The 25,505-nt window shown below is 37.5% G+C and overlaps 1 protein-coding gene and 1 pseudogene across 2 annotated transcripts in view; one reads left to right on the top strand and one right to left on the bottom strand.

Moving 5' to 3' along the window:
- The window catches only part of SYT1 (synaptotagmin 1), a 547,526-nt gene that overhangs the window by 147,334 nt on the left and 374,687 nt on the right, over positions 1 to 25,505 (top strand). The window lies entirely within an intron of this gene.
- On the bottom strand, positions 10,261 to 10,404 carry LOC139007907 (small nucleolar RNA SNORA48; annotated as a pseudogene).

Here is a 25,505-nt window from a genome sequence, read left to right as displayed (position 1 = left end):
AGTGTTTGAAGTTCTTGCTTCCTGGCACCATCATGAACACTTTTATGATCTTGTTCATTTAATCAAATACCCTATGAAGCAAATAGAATAATTATCCCCATTTTACTGATAAAGACTGAGACTTGAAAGGCTAAAGGCTGTCCCTGAGATCACCTATCTGTCAATCAGAAGAACTGAAATAAATACAAATGCACAACTCACATTCAACTGTAAGGTAAATTGCTTATTGATGTTAGAAAGTCAATACAGGTAACACTGTTATTTTATAATTTGATTAATTTTAAATATTTAGATTTTTCAACATTATAAATTTCCATGTGCTTCTCTGTTTTCCCACCAATAGCAATTCTGTTTGTCTCACTATCGTCTTACTCTTTCTTTCACTATCATCTTTTCTCCCTCACCCAGAGTTGGTGCTTTACCAGGTGGGTACTTAAAGCTCAGCCCAGAGAAGGTATTTTCTATATTTCATGATGTTGTGTTCTCACTGCTGTCACCATTCTCTCTCCTGGATTCACAATACATAGTGAGCTCTGATAACATTTCCAAGAGTTTTGAACTTGATTTTCAGTGTCTATGAATGGAACACCGCTGTATGGAGCCTGAGGTCTGTACCAGAGGTTTTATGGGTATCTTTCATTGCTAGAAAAATACTACGGCATTCCTATTACTGTAGGTTAGTGTTTCTTTAACCTGTTATTTTAATATTTTTCCAGTACGATGGAGAACAAGGTTGAAAAATCAATAGAATTAGGATTGAAAAGAGACCATAACAAGATGAAAATTGGACAGAAACAAATGGAATAAATCCCCACCCCCCCTCCCCCCAGTTTAAGTTCAAGATTAGATTAGGTATCTTTTGTTTCTCTCAGAAAATAAAAGGTAAGGGATATCTCACACATATCCATCTCATGTCCTGTGCTCACTTTGGTTATCTTCCTTTTTATTCTGAACAAATTTTCTTCTCAAAATGATGTCTCCTTATGTGTTCATAACAGGGACCAAGTTGTCCATAATAACATATTTTTCCACTGCCTTCTTTCATTAACATCATACCTTTTGCTACTTATGCCTCTTGATGTGAAAGTGAGGAGGGGAGGCATTCATACTTGCAACCCACTTATCAAGCCCACTAAACTATTTTTTACTAGAGTAAAGTCCTTATTAAATCAGGAGTCTTGATTGGCCATTTCAGTGTCTCCTACAATGCCTCCAGACACCAGATTCTGATCTTTTTTTAGCATCACTCATAGTACTTCCTCTATCCTTGCATTACAAACTCATAAAGTCCTTTTCTACCAGCAGTTATTTAGGCTATTCCTGTTGATACTCAGATTTTTTTTTTCTGGACCCCATTCTACTCATTTTATCTTATTTATATTTTCATTATTTATTTTAATTTTGAAGACAGTTTTCTTCTAAAGCTACGTCTTCTAAATGTACTTTTCATTTAATACCCATCTAATTCCTGAGCAATTTTGCTCTGATGAGGATGCCTTCATTTTCCAAGTCTATTTGATTTCCCCTCCAAGGAAGGATGGAGGCAGTTTGGACTAGGATCAGGGTTGCAGAGATGGTGAAAGGTAGCCCAATTTGGTTCATTTTGCCAATCATTGTTGAGAAGTTCTACTCTAATTTGATGTCTATTTCTTATAGTAACCTAAAAAGTTGCTTTAGGATATAAGAAACCTTAAATCCACTGGTAAAGGGGAGGTTAAGAGAGATCATAGTCTTCCAGTATTAGAAAGGTTTAATACACGTTTTTTTTCATTCAATAAGTATTTATTAAGTGCTAGGTATTCCGCTAGATGTTAATAATTCTATTGAGCACAAAATAAACAACATCTCCCAGAATTTACAGCTGGCCTAGAAGAAAGATAATTTTTCAGTTTACTTCGAAGAAGGGTGATGAGTAATTGGGGAAATTACAGAGAGATATGTGAGTCTATAGCAGGAGATCTCCATCGAATGTAGAAGGAAATGACATTTCATCTGACATCCAAAGAAGGGTAAGGGTTAACCCTATCCTAGTGCTAAGACAACAAAGGTGAAAAAGACAGTACCCTGACTTCAGTGAACTTACAATACAGAAGTATACGGGTTTTCTGAGAGATCTTACTAGAAATAGTTCAAATAAACTAGGAAGGACTTTTAAACCAGTGGCTCTTAACTTTGCACATAAAATTCACCTGAATTTTGTTTTGTTTTTTAAGCCCAGTCCTGCTTAGGTATTTCCGTCAAATCTCATTAATTAAAATTTCTGGTTGTGGGCCCTGGGAATCTGCATTTTATAAGATCCCCAGTGACTCATGTATGTGAGTGCTTGGGGATCATTGCCTAAGATTTAGACATAGGTGTTCTTGAGAATCACCTGTAGATGTTTTACTTCCACCGATTCTCAGGGCACACCTTAGGACCCAAAAGGTTTAGAACTAAGAGGCCCAGAATCTTCATTTTTAGGATTCAGTCCAGTTGGTTCTGGTTCAAGGTTAGAGGAGCCACAAATGGATAAGCTGTGCTCTGAAGTTTTACAACAATGTTTTCCGTTACAGAAGATGATTATGGTCTAGATAGTGATTTGAATTTTAGAGGAAGATTAGACACAAATACCTGGAGGGTCTCTTACTTCCTGACCACATCTTCCACTCAAGCATAACTGAGCAGGCACTACTCTAATATACAAAAGGCACATGACATATCTCTGTTCATAAAAGTACAAGTGTATGCAGAACTTTTAATGTGAGAGTAAAGCACTTAGGCTTTTCTAATTCCTTTTTTTTTTATTGTGACACTTCTGAGATCTATTGTTCAGTCACGATTATATAGCTCTTGCTCTCATTAATGGCTGAGAAAGAAATTTATTATCCCATCCCCTGGTTCTCTTTGAAGCATCGAGGCAAAAACTGACAACTTCTGCAGACAAGTCTTCAGTCCTTCTGAGAAGAGCCTGGTGCACCTTGTAGGTGCTTCCCATGCCTTGCCCAGACTGTGACTGCCCTGCAGCCACGAAGGGAATTTTCCTTTGGTGGCTTATGAGAAGTCATCTCTGTAATGGGGCCACCATGCTGTATGTATAGGGTGCGCCCAGCCCACCTCCAGACACATCTCCCTCTTTCTTTGCTTCATTAAATAAGCCACACGCCCTTTCCGTTACAGGGTCCCTCATTCCACGCACTCTCCTCTCCTCTCCTGGGAGATCTTTGTCATCTCTGCTTGCTTCCACTAACGTCAGACCACTAACACTCACCTTTCACAGGTCAGCTCAGGAGTCACTTATCTAGAAAACCCTGCCTGGATTCCTAGTCCAGGTCAGTTCAATTTCACACAATTTCTGTCTTGGAGGGTGCTTTCTGAGTGTTATTATATTCTCCGTGAGTTTATTTGTTTGATGTCTCCCTAACTGGATTGAAAGCAGATTGTGTATATTTTTATTCACCATATTGTCTACATATAATAGGTGCTTAATAAATATTTGTTGAGGAAGTAAAATACTCTAAGAGAGCTAGGTCTATGATTTCAATCTATTTGACAGGTTCATCAAATATTTATTCACTATTTGCTATGTGTGGAACCCAGGAATAGGCGCCAGGAATGCAGAGCTGAATTGACTGTTTGTGAGCTGTACACAACATGCACTTTTCAGTCTTAGCCAACTGTCTTGCAAATAAATGGGGTCCTAGCACCCATTTGTATATGGTGGCCCTTTCTCATTAATTCATCTTCTGAATTTATATTTCTGCTATTTTTCCCACACAAAACCTAGCCCAGTTCTAGGAAGCCGAAATTAAAAAAAAAATCAAATCAAGCTCCATTCTAGAAAACAAACCAAAACCTCAGATCAATTTTTCATTTAGTACATGAAAAAGCTTTTTCTTCAAGATAATTATAGAACATAAAGGCTCACAAAATGTTAGATGAAATAGCTCACTTCTTTCTTCTTCAATAAGAATAAGATTTCATCATTATATCAATTTTGTTAAAAAATTAATTTAGGATATTTTTGAAAACTTCTAGTGAAAAAAATTCAAATGCTTTCATCAGTAATGGCTGTCATAGTAAGTACAATTTATTTTTTCTTAAAAATAAGCTAAAAATCTACATTTGAATGTGACTACAGTGCTTTTCAAATACTTAATACCATTTAGAATAGTGTTTAGAAATCTTCTGCCTTTAACCATTCCATATCATGTCTATATTTGGTGCAAATACTTCTTCTCTTTGAAAACATATTCTAACATCTTCATATCAAATTTAAATTAAAAGCTTCATAACTAAAGTTGTACCTTAATATAAGGTTATATTTCATAGACCTGACTCCATTTTAAATATTTGTAATATTGTCCCTTTCTTTTAAATGACAATAAGTAACCAACTTTTCCTTTGCTTTTCCTCTTTTTGGTTTAACTGTGACCTTAACTCACACCACCAGACATCGTCTCTTTGGCAATTTCTTGATCTGATTATCAGTCTTGCTGCCAATATCACTGACTACCTGGCTAATGGTTTGGACTACAAGAGTCAGAACCAAAATAACCAAAAGAATAAAAGTATATGCATTAAACAGACTTAGCAATAAAGATTATATAATTCCAGTTTTATGCAGCCAGTCTAATAGACCAAAGTAAATATCACAGCACCTGCTTGTTTAAAAAGAATTCAAAGTATACAATTGTCAGAAACAGTTCTACATGAAAGCAATTTGTTCAGAGGCTTGCCAGTGACATGATAATATTCTCATTCTACCATGAATCATCCAATAATCGTCCACGTTCAGACCTATTAAATATAGGGTGCTAGTGTTTACTTTTGCCAAGTGAGATAGGCCAAGATTAGCTATACTTTACAAATGAAAAGAGGTAAGGAGAGGTTAAATGACTCTGCCAAAGTCACACGGTGAGTACTCAGCAGATCTAAGTTGAAAACAAAGTGCAATGAGCCATGGTCCCTCCCTTCCAGGGAAATCATTTATCAAGCACTTATCCCAAATCAAGATTAATTGAATCAGATGATAGTTCTTCCTTCATTGAAGCACATTCAACTAATATAGCTGAGATCTGTTTTTTGTGTTACCATTCTAAATAGAGTGTGAAATGAAAAGGACTACAAAGTTAAAAACAGCAGTTCTTTTTCTCTAATTACCATCAAAGATTTCATATCCTTTCACTCACACATCTGCATGAAGTAGGGCATTTATAGTGTATTTTCTCACATATTATGTCCAGATAAAAGCTAAACAGAATAGGTTTATGGCTCTTTGACGCTCTAATCTCATACTTGTTGTTTCTAGAATTAAGGCTGCACCACGTGTGTTTCCATAGTATTATGTTTTCCTTTCAAGTCCATTGTTCCTATTTAAACAGCTGTCCACAGTTCTGCTGCTGTCACACTGGCTGTAATTATATTTCAACTAAAAACCATTGTTGCATTTGTATTTATAACTTGGCAAAGGAGAGCAACTCACAGTACATAGAGGTCTGTTTTTCAGAACTGGGATCAATTAAAGTATTTGCTAAGTGCACCAGCGTCAGAAGTATTATCCTGTGCTATATTTATTAATTTAAAGGGGAAAATCTCAGTCACAAAATCCATGCACATTAAATGGGTAACAATGTTTTCTGCAACTTAATTTGAAATGGATTTTTAACAGAGGAAATGTTGTTCCTAACCATGTCATGGAGGCGGTGATTATGTTACGTTCCTGTATATGTTTAGGATTTAAGTATCTGTATTTAGTCTCCTATCCAGTTTGTAACATCTCAATAAATAATTCACAAATAGAGGTAATTTGGGGAAAAAGGTTAGTTTTTATTAGGAGAATAGTGTGATGGATAAAGGTCACCATTGATCCAAATTTCACCATACACTTGATAAAATCGCTCTGGACATTTGAAGGGACAGTATACTCTTTAATTATCTACTCCCAGATATAGACAAGGGACTCATGGTGTTCATATTAATTCTCTTATTAACATCACTATTGTTTAAGTCATCGTTCTGAAGATTTGTTGAGCTATTTAAAACCCATGATTGGAATTGGGGGGAAGTATAGTGACTCTATAATATATCACAAGATTTCCAAAGGAGATGTTAGAGACAACAACCCCAAGACAGACTGCTGAGTCCTGGGAAGTGTTGTGCTTTATCCTCAGTAGATATTTACATTTAAGGAAAATATGATTTTAGATCAGGAGATAAAAATTATTAGAAACAATAGTAGTATGGAGATTTTACACTTATTTGTATTAGGCACTTATTTTGTGTCAGGCACTGTGCTAAATGTTAAGAATAGAGAAATGACTAATCATAGCCCTTGTCTTGAATGAGCTCACAATCTAATGAAATAATCAGATATGTAAGTAAATAACCATAGTAGAGTCCCAACTGAGGCAGGTAGATAAACAAACATCAAGTAGGATAGTTTGAAAAAAAATAGTGAAAGTTTCACTAAAGAGATTTTAATGATTTTTCAAAGTTTTTTTTTAAATTATAGAACTGATAGATGAGCAGGGGCTGTGAGCGATGTTGTGGAGCACCATTGGGAAATAGAACAGAGCATGACATGTTGTGGGTAGGGGACTTTAACGTGGGCAGAATGTGTTGTAAGACTTGAGGGCCAAAGTTGGAAGAAGAGATTGAAAATGTAAAAAGAGATTAGGTTGCTAACAGCCCTGTAATCTCTGCTAAGGAATTTCAGGTTCTTGAAAAAGTTTAACCTGAAAATTTGACATGCTTAGATTGTTCTTTGATAGTTTAAGCTCATTTCTTTAGAATAATTTGGAAAAGATACGTGTAAATCCCAGATCTATGAATTAGTAGGTATATGACCTCCTGTGATTCTCTTAGACTTTCCTTGGCACATGCTCAGTTTTGTTATCCTCATGGGAGACGAATACCTGCTTTGTAGAATTATTTCTAGTATTAAATGAATTTATGTAAGTAAGGTGTTTTGTGTTTTTCTTAGTACAAAATAAACACTTTGTAAATGGTAACTATTTGTCAAATTCCTATTGAAAATAGGACATATATCAGTTAAGTGAAGGAATTGCTATCTCTCAACTTTATAGTCCTTTAAATCTTGTTTCACTTCTTTATTCTTTCAGAAGGTAGTTGTTGACCATCTCTTCTGTATCCAAAACACCTGGGATACAGGATTGCTGGTTATGGTCTGACAGGCTAATGGGGAGAGAAATTCAGTCAAATGAAGGCAGTGCAGTATGACCTCATAGTTTATAAATATATGGGCATCATATTTCATTAATGTGTATTCTGTTAATATTCTTTTTAAAATAATTTAATTTGCTGGGGGTGATTCTTTAAAAGTATTGCAGAAATTTGAAGCCCAATGGAATTATTATTATAGGCAGTCCCAGAATTATATTTTAAAATGTACAGAGGATATAGCTACATGAATCAATTCATACAGTGATGATTAAGGTCATAATTATAATAAATGCAAATACTGTAACTTGAAGTGTCTACTTAACAAGTTGGTGCCTGTAGAGGTGAAATGATCAAGAGTAGCCAACAGGAGAGACATTTTCCCATGATTCATCTCCAGGTTGGTGCTATGCTAGCTGCTTTGACATTGCTAGGCAAAATGCCATTTTGAGATTTTGGTTTTTGTTTTTAGAAGCAGGAAAAACAACCTATAGCATTTCCCCCCTACTAAACTCTTGCAGTGTTAAAGAAAAATTGTTGACCAGAGAAACCAGAAACAAAATTTGCAAGTAAAGTCAAAATACTAATCAATTCACATAGATGTTAGTGTGATGCAAAAAATGCATTAACTTTTTTTTCATTCAACACCTCTACAAATTGCTTTTGTGTAATATACTGCACCATTGGATCCCTACCCAGAGAGCTGATGCAAAATTTCATTTTGAGAAACAAAAGCCATGTCCATATATGTGGCAAGAGAATGAATACTGCCTTCCAAGTTGATATTGGATCTAACAATTTAAATTTAAAATAAATTATTTGGAAGACCCACTATCATCTCCCCTTGACCTTGGTATTAACAGCATTTGTGACCTTGAATGCAAATGAAGTGCAGTATGAAGGATGTTCTTCATCAGTATGAATTAGCAGTTTTTAAATGCATGTTTCTGCAGCCATCAGTTTATTTTCCAACATGAAATTTCTATCTCCCTAAATCAATTTAACCAGTAGCATGTTGTGAATGTGACTCATTACATCTGTGCCTGTGGTTCGCATTATGTTGCTGCAATAAGACCGCTGGACAGATTTTTGAGCCTAAGGAAGCTGGCCATTTCAATTAACAGGACACCCAGGACATTTCCCTGTCAGGATAATAAAAGTGTGCTCTGATTTGCTTCCTCTCTGAAAAAGAAGAAAATATTATGTATTGCTAATATGAAGTCAAAATTCATTTTTTTTTTTTTTTGGAATACAACACAGTCTTAGCAGGAAGTGAATATTTTTTAAAAGTAAAAATGTTGGAACTTTGAGAAGTGTGATGATTTTTCCCATATTATAGTGTACTAGAGGCTTGGTGCACAAAAATTTGTGCGCTCGCGGAGGGAGACCCTCAGTCCGGCCTATGCCCTCTTGCAGTCTGGGACCCCTTAGAGGATGTCCACCTGCTGGCTTAGGCCCACTCCCTGGGGGATCGGGCCCAAGCTGGCAGTCAGACATCCCTCTGGCAGCCCAGCAGCCCTCGGGGGATGTCCCCTTGCCAGCGGGGAGCAGGCCTAAACTGCAGTCGGACATCCTTAGAGCTGCTGAGGAGGTGGGAGAGGCTCCCACCACCACCGCTGTACTGGCAGCCATCAGCCTGGCTTGTATCTGAGCAGAGCTCCCACTATGGGAGTGCACTGACCACCAGGGGGCAGTTCCTGCATTGAGCGTCTGCCCCCTGGTGGTCAGTGTGTTTCATAGTGACCAGTCATTCCCAGTTGTTCTGCTGTTAGGGTCAGTTTGCATATTATCCTTTTATTATATAGAATAGAGCAGTGATGGCGAGCCTATGAACTCATTTTTTTGGTTGATTTTTCTTTGTTAAATGGCTTTTAAATATATAAAATAAATATTTAAAAAAATATATATATATATAAAATAAAATAAATATCAAAAATATAAATCTTTGTTTTACTATGGTTGCAAATATCAAAAAATTTCTATATGTGACATGGCACCAGAGTTAAGTTAGGGTTTTTCAAAATGTTGACACGCCGAGCTCAAAAGTTTCGCCATCATTGGGATAGAGGCCTGGTGCATGGGTGGGGGCTGGCTGGTTTGCCCTGAAGGGTGTCCCAGATCAGGGTGGGGGTCCCACTGGGGTGCCTGGCCAGCCTGGGTGAGGAGCTGATGGGTGTTCACAGGCTGGTCAAGCCCCCCCCCCTAGTGGGGACCCTCACCCCATGGAGGTTTGGCCAGCCTGGGTGAGGGGCTGATGGCTGTTTGCAGGCTGGCCACACCCCCTTTAGGGTGGGGGGTCCCCACTGGGGTGCCTAGCCAGTCTGGGTGAGGGGCTGAGGGCCGTTTTCAGTCTGGCCAAGCCGCTCCAGCAACGGAAGCTCCCAGCCTCTCCTTTTTTCTTTTTTTTTAATTCTGGGATTTATTTATCTTCTACAATTGAAACTTTGTTGCTTTGAGTGGAGCTCAGAGCCGGCCAAGGCGGGTGGGAGGGAAGCCTCCTGCTCACTCCAGCTCCATGGCCACAGCTGGCTGAAAGCAGGTATCTGGGGTTTATTTACCTTCTATAATTGAAACTTTGTTACTTTGAGTGGAGCTCAGAGCCGGCCGGGAAGCTTGGCTTCCTCCATCATTGAGTCAACCAAGCCTCCTGTTTGCTCCAGCTCCATGGCTGCCAGCCGCCATCTTGGTTGGGTTAATTTGCATATAGTAGCTCTGATTGGCTGGTGGGTGTGGCTTAAGGCATGGCAAAGGTATGGTCAATTTGCATGTTTGCCTTTTATTAGTGTAGTTGTGTCAAGAATGCCTTTACTAACTCATTCCTGTAGAAATATAGATAGGCACATTCATGGCTTTTTTAAAAACTTTCTTTTTATTATTTACACTATTACAGATGTCCCCATTCGTTCCCCTTTGTCCACCTCCACACAGCCCTTGCCACCGCCACATTATTGTTCTGGTCCATGGGTTATGCATATATGTTCTTTGGCTAATCCCTTCACGCTCTTTCACCCAGTCCCCCAACCTTCCCCATATCCATTGACAATGTCAGTCTGTTCCATGTATCTATGCCTCTACTTATATTTTGTTTGTCAGTTTATCTTTTTATGTGCCTCAGGCATGAAACAGCTCTGGCCACCAACACAGGCATCAAGCTAGGATGAACTAAGGTCTGTACATCTGCTTTGCCCTTGACTGATATAAGAGCAACCCCACCAATCAGGTGTCTCCTTGCCCATTGCCAGGGCGTGTCAGTTTATTATTACTGATATTACCTGCTGTTACCTGTTCATAGCAATGGGTCTGGGTTTCCTGTGCTTTGGAAAGGAAAAACCTTGAAGAAAAGGCATCATTCTAATGTTTAAATATTGTTTACTCTGCGAACCCTTTGAAGAAACCTGTGGTGGCTAATCCGTCCTGGGTCAGTGCTCAGCAAGGCTACCTAACGGGTGGTAACATAAACAGTGTGATGAGGACTCCAAATCACTGCATGAAGAATTGATGCAGCTTTCCAATGATTATTTAATGAGAGTAGAACTCTGACCTTGTCTGACACTCAGTCAACATTGGTGCATGCTGAACTTTTAATATAAGTGCACAAGTAAGCCATAGCTCTTGTTGTCTGATTCAGTTTCTCTGTGTTCTATTCTCCATGTCTCTCTTTCTGCTCAGTTTTTGTAAGCCTGCATCAGAAAAGGAAAAGGAAAACAGAAACAAAGCACCTTTCAAATATAAAAACACCCCCGCCAATATATGCTGGCATCTTTAGACATACTATTTTGTATGGTTAAGCTTCACAAAGTCGTCTCTGCAGAGGCTGCACATTTAGCTGCGAGACAAGTGAGTTATAAAATTGGTTTTGGACTATTGAGAAAAGAAATGGAGCTAATGGGTAGAGATTCTATCATGAGCCCATAAAATAGGAACTTTTCCTTCTGGTAAATGTCTCTTCCCAGTACTGATTTAGCTTTCTTTTGATGGAGAACAGTCATTATCAAGATACCTCGTACTTTTCCTCTATGCAACAGTGGCTCTCAATTAAAAATTTGCATGTATATGTAGTGCTGATATGAGCCAAACATCTTCCAAAAAAAATAATTTCTTTTTTAAAAAATCCAATGGTTACCTTACAGTTAAAGAACAATAGCATTATACAGTATTGGAGCTGAAAAGATGAGTAACCCCCCAAAAAGTCATTTTAAAGTTGAAAGGTGCTGTCCAAAGAGGTTGATTTGCTCCAAATTAGAAAGCTAGCTCACAATGGAAGAACGGAGCGTCTTTATCTGCCCCTAGCGCATTTACCCTTCAGTGTGCTGTACACCTTGACAATAGAATCAGGGATTTAGAAATGATTTAATGCCCATACCTAGGATTTTTAAGGAAATAATTTATCATAACTCAAATTTTAGCTTATCTTTCAAAAAGTTGAATTTGGTCTAAGTACCAAACATTCATTAACATTGTCATTCTGTTGTAAAAATAATTGCATTTCTTATATATTAATGTGCCTTTTACTGTTTCAAAACATCTTAAAATCTATTATTTTATTTTTTTTAAATATATATATTTTATTGATTTTTTACAGAGAGGAAGGGAGAGAGATAGAGAGTCAGAAACATCGATGAGAGAGAAACATCCATCAGCTGACTCCTGCACATCTCCTACTGGGGATATGCCCGCAACCAAGGTACATGCCCTTGACCTGAATTGAACCTGGGACTTTTCAGTCGGCAGGCCGACGCTCTATCCACTGAGCCAAACCGGTTTTGGCAAAATCTATTATTTTATATTGTTTTGTTTTCCCCCCACTGAAGACACTGGAAAAAAAGAGGGGTGGTAAAATATAACCTTACCAAGTTCACAAGGAAATTCATACAGACTGTGACCATATCGTTATGAGTGCCAATGAATCTGCAGAAGGGAAATAGGGAAAGCTTGCCTGATTTGTGCTCAACTATTGGGAGATGCCATATATATATACCCTATATAATAAAGATGTAATATGCAAATGGTCATCATGTAACCACCGACAGCGTAACAATCGGATCATGGATCAGCAGGAGGGTGGGGCAGTGAGATACAAGTGGGCAGCTGAGAGCTACAGGAGGGGGTAGGTCAGCAAGCTATGAGCAGGGCGGGGGCGGGTAAGGGAGAGGAGGGAGCTACAGGAGGGCAGCAGTGAGCTATTGGCTCACGGATTCATATATATATATAAATTTAATTATTTATGAAGAGGTATCACCTTAATTTCCTAAATGATACAATGCATCTCAGACAGAGCAACTACTTCAATTAAGACCTGAAAACCATTTTGAGGCAAAACTGGAATTCAAACTCAGGATTGTCACTCCAAAACAAACGCTGGGTCCTCTGTATTAGTGATTCTCAAAGTGTGACCCAAAGACCTTTCCAGGAAGTCTATGAGACCAAAACTATTTTCATTATACCTTTTCTAAATGTCGTTGTCTAACGACTGTACAATGGAATTTTCCAGAGGTTGCATGATGCATGATAACACAACAAATGGACTAACTTGACTAAAGAAACAGACATGAGAGTTCAGCTACCTCCTATTAAATTAGAGATTTCAAAATATCTGCAAAGATGCTGAACAATGACAACCTTGTTACTCGTTTTTTGGAGGTATATAGTTATTTTTATATATATTTTTAAATATGTGTTTATTGATTTCAGAGAGGGGGAGAGAGAGAGTAAAACATCAATGAGAGAGAAGCATTGATGTGTTGCCTCCAGCAGTCCCCCTTCTGGGGATGGAGTCCAGAACGCGGGCATGTGCCCTGACAGGGAATGGAACTTGAGACCTCCTGGTGGGTGGGTTGATGCTCAACCACTGAGCGACACCAGCTGGGCAGATGTAGTTATTTTTATTAATGACATGTTAATTAACATGTTACTGCTTTATGGTTCAATGTTATTATTTTCATAAATTAGTAATAGTTTACATTTGTTATTTTAATTTCCAATAGGTTTTATATCTGTAGATGTAACTCATATACACACAATTCTCTTGGAATCCTCGATGAAAAGTGTAAGGGCGTCTAAGACCAACCATCTGGGAGAACCAGCATGCTAGATGAAGCTTCCTCACCGAATAAAGTTGGAAACTACAATATAAAGCAAAGCAGCCCAGGACCTATCTTTCAAATGACAAGAGAACCTGTGTGTACATCCGTCTTAGTGTTAGCAGTGACCTTTAGATTAAACCTTGCTGCCATGTCGTCTTTTTAACTTACCTGAGAAAGAAATCAGTAGTTATTGTTCTTTCCTTTGAAGGTCATGGGTTATGAATTGTCACTATAATCAGGTACTTATTTTTTTCTTCAGGATAAATGTTTTTATTTAATTTTAATTTTTCCATCACCATTTATCCCCCTATACCCTTTTCCTCCTCCACCCACACCCTACCCCCGCACCAAGCTGTCTGCCTGCTCTCTAACTATGAGTCTGTTTCTATTTTGCTCGTTAGTTCAGTTTAAATCTAACTCTTTGGGCTTAATTCCAGCATAGATCTCAAAGACTAAGAAGAAAATGATAAATGATAAAACACACATTCCAAAGAAAGGGGCTGGAATTACATAGACCTTTTGAAGGCAATTTTTAAGATTGGTTTGACAACACCTCTCCTACCTGGATGAGATGAAATAAAAGGGTAGAAGTAGAAGCCATGTTGTGGGAAACTGAATAATGTATTTAAGTATACTTGTGAATATGCTCTGAGCATTTATGAGGGAGAGTTAAAGAAAGCTTTCATCTTATATAAAATCTAAAGAACCGAGCTTTAGAGAGATCATCCAGAAATCCTCATCTGTGACCTATGGAGCCTCTGGGGCCTCACAACTGATGCCTGACCCAAAGCAGGAAAAGCAAACAGCAGGATATTGTGATGGGCTCAGCCCTCAGAGGGAGGAGCATGCAGAGGGTATCCATTGAGAGGAGTCTGGACTCAGAACGGTGGACAGGGCCAAGGATGGTGACGAACATTCCCTCTGGGACCAGATATTAAAGAAACAGCCTGGAGTTGTTGTTGTTTGTATCTCTTAAATTTTTATTGTATATTTTATAACTCATCATAAGACATTAATTTTTACGTAATTAGGTTCTTTCATTCCTACAGAAAAGTTGCAAGGAACTCCCAAAATACTTTTTTGCCAAAATTCATCAATTGTTTATTTGTTGTGTCCTATGCTCTATCATTCCCTTTCTCGATCTCTTTCTTTCTCTATGCCTATCAACCTGTCAGTCTGTCTCTCCATGAACACACACTGTTTTCTGGAACCATCTGTAGGTTGGAGGCATCATGCCTCTTTACCCCTAAATACTTCACTGTGCATTTCCTAAGAATAAGTGCAGTTACAATGATCAATATCAGGGAATTTTTCATTGATACCATAGTATTACCTAATCTAGCTGGAATTATTTCAAATGCTTCCCAAGAATTCTTCCTGGAAGGACATCCTAACCTCTTATACAGGGGAAACTACTGATTTCCCAAAGGTTTCGAGAGGAAGTATGAAGGGGGAACAGATGAAAACACACAAATCTCTAACCCAGTCTTGAGTAACTAGCAAGGATTCTAGGAAATTGGTGTTGGGGATTGAAAGGACTCATTTACTAAAGAATAATTCAATAACTTATTTGCTGGGAAATGGAGTTGCAAGACGTATGTAGCCAGCAAAGCAAATTCAAGGATGGATTGGCAAACAGCTACTAGAGGCCCCGGCTTGTGCCTTCTGTCTCCTGTGAGAATCGATTGCGGAACCCAGGGCTGTGCTGATTCATCAAGTGGAGATCGTTCATGCTCAGGAGCCAAGATTAGCGGCTATGTTATCCAAAGCCAGAATTTTGCTTCACAGTACATTAATGTAATCTGTAAGGTATCTTTCTCAATCTTGAGCTATAGAATATTAACTGAGTGTCTACATGTAAAGTCCTGGACTGGGAACAATTCCTGAATAGTCTCTTCAACATTCATTCATTCAGCAAATGTTTACTGAGAAGTATAATGTACTATTATGCTTCTAGGTGCTAGGAGAACAGTAGTATTTGACTAAAATGGGCAAGATCCCTGCTCTCCTGGAAGTTATTTTCTAGGGTACATTCTGTTGTCCTTTGTTGAACATGACTATGATCTTTGCAAGGGGGACATTGCAATGATGCTTTGTTATGTCACATGCTATAGTTTCATGCTGTGAAATGAAAGGAAGGATTTGTATCAGAGAATGAAGGTAAAGGAGAATTTATCCAGCTTTGTTCCCTGTAATGATGTATTGTCTTTTTAAAGTCCTTCTTGTTAGCTACACATTTTATTTTTTACAGCTCCATGATTCTGGTACTTAATCCTGCATTTAGTGTGACCTTTTTATAGTTAGTTGCAAAGCAGAACACACTTCTTTAAAATATGCTTATTAAATATTTCCTAGGCTAGAATTCACACATTCAGAAGCTAAAGCCCACATGTGTATACATTAATTACAATGAATATCAAATGTGACTATTAATTTTTCTAGCTAAAGTTCTATGTACGGTTTTACCACTTAAGTAACTTTGATTTATGTACAAGTATTTTGACATCATACATGTATTAAACACTCAAGCCTGAATCTGAATAATTTTCTTTTGGAGGCAAAATATAGAAAGATCTGAACCATCATTACTTTTACTTCAGTGTGAATCCTGAGCCTCATCAGCATGGTTCCATATCCTCTAAGTTGACTTTAAAAAGCTCTTAGCCAAAATATAATTATACTAGTGGCCTGGTGCATGAAATTCGTACACTGGGGGGGGGGGGGGGGGTGTCCCTCAGCCCAGCCTGCACCCTCTCCAATCTGGGACCCCTCAGGAGATGTCTGACTGCCAGTTTAGGGATCGAGTCTAAACTGGCAGTCAGACATCCCTCTCACTATCTGGGATTGCTGACTCCCAACTGCTCACCTGCCTGCCAGCCTGATCACCCCTTAACCACTCCCCTGCCAGCCTGATCGATGCCTAACTACTCCCCTGCCTGCCTGGTCACCCCCAATGGCCCTCCTCTGCCAACCTGGTTGTCCCCAACTTCCCGCCCCTGCCGGCATGGTCCCTCCAAGTGCCCTGCCCTGACAGCCCGGTTGCCCCTAACTGCCCTCCCCTGCAGGCCTGATTGCCCCCAACTTCTCTCCCCTGCCAGCCATCTTGTGGCGGCCATTTTGTGCCCACATGGGGGCAGCTATCTTGTGTGAGGGTGTGATGGTCAATTTACATATTACATCTTTATTGTATAGGATTTGCTTGGTTATACTTTATAAAAGCACTGGACAGCCTGGAAATGATGCTTAAATTACATTGAACCATGGAGTTTCTAATAACCATTTTTTAAAATCACCAGAAACTAAGTTTAATAACTTGCTTAGGGAATGTCATTCTAGACTCACAAATCCAGAGAGACAAATCAGAAGTATGCTTTGTGTCAGAGATGTAGCTATTATTTTACATTGTAGAACAAAAGTGTGATTTGATTCTTGATTTCTTAATCATAAATATGAATGTGCATACTATACACACATAAAAATACATAATATATGTATATACACACATAGATATATATTACATACATGTCTATCTAGACTTGTATTTTTTGTTGTATGCAATGTATACATATATATGTTTACATGTGTGTGATAGCTCTTCAAAGGTAGAAAGTGGTAAAGACTGCCTGACTCTAGAGCTTAATTTTTTTAGTACCACATACTATATTTGTATGTCACCTTTGAAAAGGTTCATAATATTGATGCACACATAGATGCTGTGAATTTTATTTTGATTTTGCTAAGGAGAAGTAGCTTATGTATACTAGAGGCCCGGTGCATGGATTTGTGCATGGGTGGGGTCCCTCGGCCTGGCCAGTGATTGGGCCAATCAGGGCATCTCGCCCAGTCCTAATCAGGGCCAATGGGGGCTGGCTGGCTGGGGAGGGACCAGCAGGAGGTTAGCCAGCCAGTGGGAGGGCTCCAGGGCATGTCCGGCCCTCTTGCCCAGGCCTGATTGGCTGGACCCCAGCTGCAAGCTAACCTACTGATCAGAGCGTCTGCCCCCTGGATGTCAGTGTGCGTCATAGAAACTGGTCAAGCAGTTGACCAAATAGTCAACTGATCAGTCAGACACTTAGCGTATTACACTTTTATTATATAGGATATGAGTGTATAAATATTTCAAAATCAATCTTTCCCTCAGTGCTAGACATGAGATACTGAAAATAGATATTTAAAAAGACCCTTGAAATATAAATGCATTTAGCATATTATAGTGAAGAATTATATTTTAAAGCTTGATTGGTTAATTTTATGCATCATTTATTTTAGTGTCTCATAATTTGTTAAGGAAATATTACTATTCAAATGTTTTATTCTGTTTCCTTTTCCAATTCTCAGTTAACATATTGGCTACAGCAGTTTATGCTTCTGTTTGAATAGTTTCAAGAAAAGAAGCAAGTTATTAACCCATTGAGGGTGAGAATTATAACTGTTTCATAAATATATTCCAAGTACACAGTGTTATTATTGTTTCCTGATCAAAGAGACTTTAGTTGCTGGTTATGGAAATAAGCAAGTGAAGACTCAAATAAGTAATTATATTCTGTAGGTGTTTAATGTATTTTTATATTAGTCACTGAAAAATAATTGCCCATTCTCATCCATTTAACGTGTTCTTTCCTAAAAAGAAAATACCATCTGCAATTAGGAAAAACAAAAAGGTATATTAAATAAAGTACTATGTTTTATTTTATTGAGTAGGTTGTTTATTGGCTTGTTTATTTGTTTTTAGCTATTAGAATACATTTAAGGCTGTTTAAAAATCCACACAGCTTTAAATACTGTGTTCCTTTCACACGTTTTTATAGACCTCTTGAAATTAGTCACAAGTAATTTCTTACTCTTATGTTCTTGCCTTTTTGCTATTTCTTAAGCAAAACCAAGTTCCCCTGCCTAGGGCCATCACGCTCCCAGTTCCCTTCACCTGGAAGGTTCTTACCGGAAAACTCATGCAGCTGTCTTCCTCAATTTCTCTGATCTCTACTCAAATATCTTTCTAGAGTGGCCTTTCCTGACCACCCTGCCTAAAAGAGCCTCCCATGCCAGCATCTGGCTTAATTCTTTTAAGCCTTACCTGTCCATATTTTTCTTCTTAGCCATATTGCTCTGCTTTCTTTTTTTTTTAATATATTTTATTGATTTTTTACAGAGAGGAAGGGAGAGGGATAGAGAGTTAGAAACATCGATGAGAGAGAAACATCGATCAGCTGCCTCCTGCACACCCCCTACTGGGGATGTGCCCACAACCAAGGTACATGCCCTTGACTGGAATCGAACCCAGGACCATTCAGTCTGCAGGCCGATGCTCTATCCACTAAGCCAAACCAGTCAGGGCTTGCTCTGCTTTCCTATCGATTCTGTGAGGTAAGGTCCTTGTGGGTGATATTCACCTCTCTTAACAGTGCCTGTCCTATTGGAGGTGCTCGAATCATTTTTAAGTAAAATGAAACTATAGACAGATGATAAGTAGATACAGATGTACATATAAATACAGATACGTATACAGATATGTCAAGCCTCTGTTGAATGAATACAGAGGCAAGTTGAAAACCACAAAATTTAGGCAAATGACAATCACACTCACTTGAAGCCAACTTATCCTATATAATAAAAGGCTAATATGCAAATCAACTGAACAGCAGAACGACTGGTCGCTGTAACACACACCACCAGGGGGCAGACGCTCAATACAGGAGCTGCCCCCTGGTGGTCAGTGTGCTCCCAAGGGGGAGTGTCACTCAGCCAGAAGCTGGGCTCATGACTGGCAAGCACAGCAGCAGTGGTGGGAGCCTCTCCTGCTTCCGCAGCACTGCTAAGGATGTCCGACTGCTGGCCTAGGCCCGCTCCCCACAAGGACCTAAGCAATCAGTCAGACATCTCCCGAGGGCTCCCAGACTGTGAGAGGTCACAGGTCGGGCTGGGGGGACTCCCCTCCCCTGCCAGTGCAAGAATTTCATGCACTGGGCCTCTAGTGATTGAATAACATCACACCACGTGTCTGCACAAATGAATTTCTTTTTTCTCAGAAGTAGTCAAACTACAACATAATATGTTATTTAACTTGGACAATAAAAATAAGTTATTTAAAAGCATAAATAATAAGCTATATTAAGATAGATTCTATTTGCAGCAATTAATTTAAGGGTATAGCATCACATCAATTATTTTGAAATTGCTTTAAATAAATTGAGATCGGGTTGGCAATGCAATTCACATCAATCCTTGGCTGAAATTTAATGGTCAGTTGCCTGTCTGAGGATGGGTATGTACAATCTGAGGCATTTGATCTTGCCCATTTCTTTGTGCAGTCATAGTATGAATTGATAGAGATCTCCATATTTCATCAGAATAAAAGAACAAAAGAGGCATATTAAATATGACCAAATCCATAAGATGAGATGTTGCTACTTCATAACTGTAATGTTGCTACTGTTATGAATCGTAATGTAAATATATGATATTCAGGATGGTCTTAGGCGACCCCTGTGAAAGGGTCGTTCGACCACCAAAGGTGTCGCGACCCACAGGTTTAGAACCACTGCTTTAGAGGTTCAAAATTCAAATACACAGAATTAAACTAATATGGACAGAGCTGATTGCTATTCAGGGAGAAAGTTAGAGGATACAAGTTTATTTAGGAGATTCTAAGCTCCATGAGAGTAAAGTCCACGTGTACAGTGTAAGCCTTTGTATCCATAGGAGTGGCACATAATAGTCACTCACTACATCTTTGTTAGATTATGATCCTATATTAATGACACCCCCCAAAAAAGAATTATAATGCAGTATTAGATATTTAGGTGTTATTGAGAAATGATTAATGATGCAGTCTTATTTTTGGTCAGAAATGTGCTCGTTTTCCTGAATGTGGTATTGGGAAGCAATGAAATATATCAGCATGACGATTGTGTAGTTGAAAGAAGACTCTATGCTTTTCCTTAAGTAAAAACTACACTTTAAAGCTGACCTTGTCTTGAGAGCAAAAGAGTAGTTGAAATGGAAATAGAAAATGTATGTAGGGGTTCCTGTCATTCAGCATGAAAATAATAACAGTAATAGATTTTTCAAAGAGTGTTAAGAGAGGACTCTTTTTATATTAACAATAGTCACACAAATATCTCCTTTTTCTCTATTCAGTGGTTGGAACACTACTTTCTTATTCAGGAAGCTGCACAAGATATATGTGGCTTTTGAAGTCCTACATGGGAGTAGGATACTTTCTCGTTTCTAGGTAATTTCTACTAATGCAGATATCAATTATGCTTTCACACTTTCAATATCTCGCCCTTGTGTGTTATGGGTAGTGCAGATTGGTTTTGTTTTATAGCCTTTGTTAATGCATTTGCAGATTGCATTGAAAGAGTCTGAGAAAATTACTCCATACATCAGCATCGACAGTACAAATTGTGTTTTCGTTTCTTTTCTTTTTTAATCTACACACTGTGCTAGTACATTACATTGGATAAGCCAGAAAAAAAAGTGACTAATGTTGGTTCTGGAAAGTTGTGGGGTTGGAGCAAATATACTTTTTAATGCTTCTCAAAACTGAGCAACAGAAAAGGTAAATAAAATAGAACATGAAAACAAATGTGCACTCCCTTGTCCTACCATCCAGATTTGGAAGCATATGCAACTTGATGATTAATTTAGTATACTTGTAAAATTAGTGAAATTAAATATTTTCTATGCATGTAGTCCTATTCTCTAGTTAATGAACCTTGAATGAAATTTTATTTATGTAGTTGTGCTGTGTAAACATTGAAGATTATATGGTAATTACAACTTGGTTAATTAATAATAGCTATAATAGACATTTCTTTAAGAAGTCCTAAGGTAACATTTCACAAGTAATAATAATTTAGAGCCAACTGTATTATCAAAATAATGCTCTTCTTTAGTCAGCCATGTGTAAAACAGTAACCTTAATAGAATGTTACAATGTTTCTAACCACTGTATAGTATAAATTCTAATACATTTAAGTGCTATTGTGTTTAGTTTTTGTGTCAGGCTTGCTTCACTATCTATACTTTTATTTTTTCCTCTTGGATCTAGGTTGTCAGTACCATATAGAAGAAACTATGGGAAATTTTGTGATTTCAAATCAGGCAATGTCTTTCTCTTCAATGTGTCATGAATTTTAGTATTAAAAACACTAACAGAAAGAAACAAAAATGTTATACACTTAATATACTTTAAAAAATGTGCCTTACAATATCTTGTAGCACAAAGTTAAGTAAGACATTACTAATCAAAAGAAAACTACCCATACTGCTTTGCTACATTGATCCTCTGTGCTCAGTGTGTGGTTTGGGTCTTTATGTTAACTTATTTTCTTGGCACTTGCTTCTTTTTAATAAAGAAACATGAAGGCAATGTGACATAGAAACAACTTCTTAAGATCCTGGGTAATCTGTTATAGCTTATCAGAACACTCAGGAGAATTTTATATTTTTGGCTTGAATATCCCTAATTAACCAAGTCAGTTAGCTCTTACTCCCTGTTAAGGTGACAATCCTTGTTGGTTCCCTGTCATGTAACTTTCATGTTAAATACATCATACAATTAACCCTAGCTCTTTCTCTTAGGCCCTCAGAGTGAATGAGTGCATAATGGGCAAGAGACAACGGTATAATGGGTAGCAGTTATCTACCTTGAAAAAGAAAAAAGTGGGATAGTATATAATAAGAACAATATTCTGCAATTGGAATTCCGACTCAAGGGAAATACTAGAATCTATACCCACACATAGCAAGTATGTCCTATACCCTTTCCATTCCATCGAGGATCACAATATTTATTTAATTATGTAAGCTTTATAAAAATAGATTAATCTAAATAAATTACATAGGAGATAATTGGAATTTATTTTCATGTCTATGTAATAACTAAGCACCTTATAGAAATCAACTTTTTCATGTGCATATAAAAACAAAAAGCATAGCTGGCTACCATTAAGTCTGTCTATGAGTAATTGTAGCTCCCTGATTCAACTGTACCGCCAGAGCTTTCATTATCATGGGGTTAAACAACAAAAACAGAGTTTATCATAATGTACTAAATGTTGTGATAAAGGTATGAATTGGCATTTTATGGACAGGGACCTTTTCTCCTACTTCTTTTTTCCACATAGCTTGAAGAATAGCACTATAGAAACTTAAAAACATTTGTGAGATTTGCCTATTAGAGAGATGGAACTGTGGCTTCTCCTGGGGCCACCTCTAATGTATTGACAATAAGACTGTGATTGTAGTCAACTAGAAAATGGTCTGCGCTTCCCATCAGCCTCTGCCATCAAGTTCACTCTTCTTAACATAATTAACATTTACATTTTTTTCATTATGTTGACTATATAGTCCATGTTATGATTGTTAGTAAAAGTAAAAATCCACATGGTAGATATCACATAGTCTCCATTAAAGTCTGTAAAGTGAATTATTATGACTGTTTTCTAATGTTTCCCTATACCAAGGACATGGAAGCGACTATAATAAAATCAGTTCCTTTTCAAAAATGATATGACCTTAAACTATATCTAAAGAGGAAATTACAATGCTAGTGGATTCTATGGCAAATACTCCATGACACCATTAAGAGACAGTAAAAATTAACTTGCCTTAATATGTAATTACCAAAGAATTTTTAATTTCAAATTGAAGCTTGGCCTCTTCAGTTGAGTTTTCTGTCAGAGGGCCAATCCTCAGGCCCTTATACCCCCTGCCTAGAGTCCTACATCCAAGGAAATCTGTCTGTTCTAAGGAATTAGTCTTAAGCAATTCATCTTGATTATATTCTTTTTGTCAGTGAAAATTAGCTGCCATTCACATTAGACACCTAGAGGATCAAAGAATAGAAGCTGAGAAAACAGCTCACCCATGTTATTGCCTCACTTGAGCTGCTGTTTTTCTGTTCATTGTATCATTTCATGGGTGAACTGAGAATCTTTTTCAAACACAAGTAAAATGGCGTCAAATTTTTAAGTGAAATTTTATTGAAATCTCCCCTAAATTTCTAATGCTAGAGCACTCAACTACTTTCTCTACTGAAAAATTTAGTGTCACAACTATACATTCCCCATATAATTTGATGGATATTCACCATGTCTCTCAAATACATTTAAGTTTTGTTGGGTTATTTTAAAGAATGGTTTACTGATTTTTAAAGCGAGGGGAAAGGAGAGGGAGAAGGAGAAACATCAATCGGCTGCCTCCTACACAAACCCCACCAAGGATAGAGCCTGTACCCCTGGCATGTGCCCTCACCCAGAATCCAACAGGCAACCCTTCAATGCACAAGACAAGGCCCAACCAACTGAGCCACACCAGCCAGGGACTATGAAGGGTTTTAAAACATCTATGAATTCTTTGAATAAACCATGTAATTTAGATTTTTATAAGATTCCATTTATGGTCATTTAAAAAATATATTATTTTATCAGAATTAGGTGGATGTTCCTTACTTATGGCAAGCATCTTTTTGTATCCTTTCCCCTGTGGTCTTTTCTATTTATAGATTTGTTTACATTCATTGTTAGGGGAATCTTGAGTCTAGCGTTTTGAAACTATGACTTCATATGTAATCTCTTTCAGAATGGAAATCACATTCTATTCTTTGAAATTCTTACCATTTCCAACTCCCACACATCAGCATCTAAGAACTAGCTTTTAAAATGTGTTTTCTCCAAAGTAAAGTTGTTTGTTTGTTTGACTCAAAGAGCTTTTATAATTAAAAAAGTGCTATCTATTTAAAGAGTTAAGAGTGTGGCTGTTTGAGTTAACACAGACTGTCCTGTTTTCAAGTCATCCCATTAACATATTTTAGCCATCCCCCTGATATGAATATCTTAACTTAGATATTTGCTCAGATTTTGTTGACTCTAATTAAGAGAAAATGCATCACTAGACTTCTACGGCTATACAGTTTTATTTTCTGCTTAATATAATTTCTATATGAACTATGTAGATGTTTGAAGTTAAAATATCATGACGAATGTTTTATGCTTCTTATAAATATAACCTGAAGATAATCCCAGAATGTTAAATTCACCTATGTAGATGAAACTATTGTATTGGTCTGGGAATCTTTGCTTAGTATAACGATATTCCTATAAAAGTTCCAGAAGTACTGATTAATTTCTCAATGGTTGCATGTTGAACATTCCTTGAAAAGACTTTTATTTTAAGGCTTTTTGTTCCTCTAAGATTAGATGTGTAAATTACATTTAGAAATCAAAGATACCTCAATAAATCAGTTAACCCAGTCTTTTCCCTTAGGTTAGTATTGTTACCCCCCTTTGCAGATAAAGCAATTAACATGCAGAAAACTTATTTCTATTGATTCAGGTGATGCACATCTAATAAGTAGTGAAAGAATGTCTAGAAAATATAGGTTTTCTGTCTTATTAAAGTCAGTTCAATTACTACAGAGACTTTGTTGCAAGGGAAAAACTGGATTCAAATTCAGAAGAGCTGAGTCTAGAGATCCTGGTTCCACCACTTACCAACACTTAAGAACTTGAGAACTGAGTCTATTCAAATGTAAACAGAGATTTGACACCTACTTCACCATGTTCCATGAAGTTGAATGAGATAAATATATCCAATCTGCTGAATTCAGCTTATTAAATAACAGTTTAAATTATTTTTTTAGTCATGTTGCTTCTCAAAAAATTAGGCATTTAACCTCCCAGAGTGAATCTTGGGAGAGGGCAGTTTTCATGTGAAGGTCAAGATCCTGGACACCTTTGAACCAATCTGTATTGACGCTTATATTTGTACACTCCTTTTATTTACCAGTAAGAAAGACAGAGATGATGTCTGGAGAATACGTGTAACATGAGAAATAAGTGTAACATAAATTTTTTTAGTTTATCTTGACATTGTTCCCCAAATAGATGTTAAATAGAGGAAACAGAAGACCATTTCTTGGCTATAGTTTAGTTGTGTCTGCCCTGAACTTCCAGGTTAATACCTTCTCATAGTGCTAAACTAAACTTGTAGTATAGTAAAGCATTAAAGTTGCACCAGTCAGCACAGAACTATAAAGATCTCCTGTCACATCCCAACATCCTACTTATTTCTTCAAAGACACTTTGCAGAGCTTGAATTTGCAGCAAAACAAGGCTTACATAAATCCTTTTCTCTCCTTCAACTGTAAATCTGTATATAGGATTGCTGCCCAGCTCTCCCCAATGACTGGGAAGGCCGAGTCAACTTATTTCTATTCTTGTCATTTTACCAACAACCTCTGTCCTGTTAGGAAATGTG

The sequence above is a fragment of the Myotis yumanensis genome, unplaced genomic scaffold (genome assembly GCF_028538775.1).
Source record: "Myotis yumanensis isolate MYYU_CA2020_CCGP unplaced genomic scaffold, mMyoYum1.0.hap1 SCAF_3, whole genome shotgun sequence".
NCBI classification, from domain to species: Eukaryota; Metazoa; Chordata; class Mammalia; order Chiroptera; family Vespertilionidae; genus Myotis; species Myotis yumanensis.
Note: the sequence above shows the minus strand (reverse complement) of the source record. Positions and strands in the feature narration are given on the sequence as shown.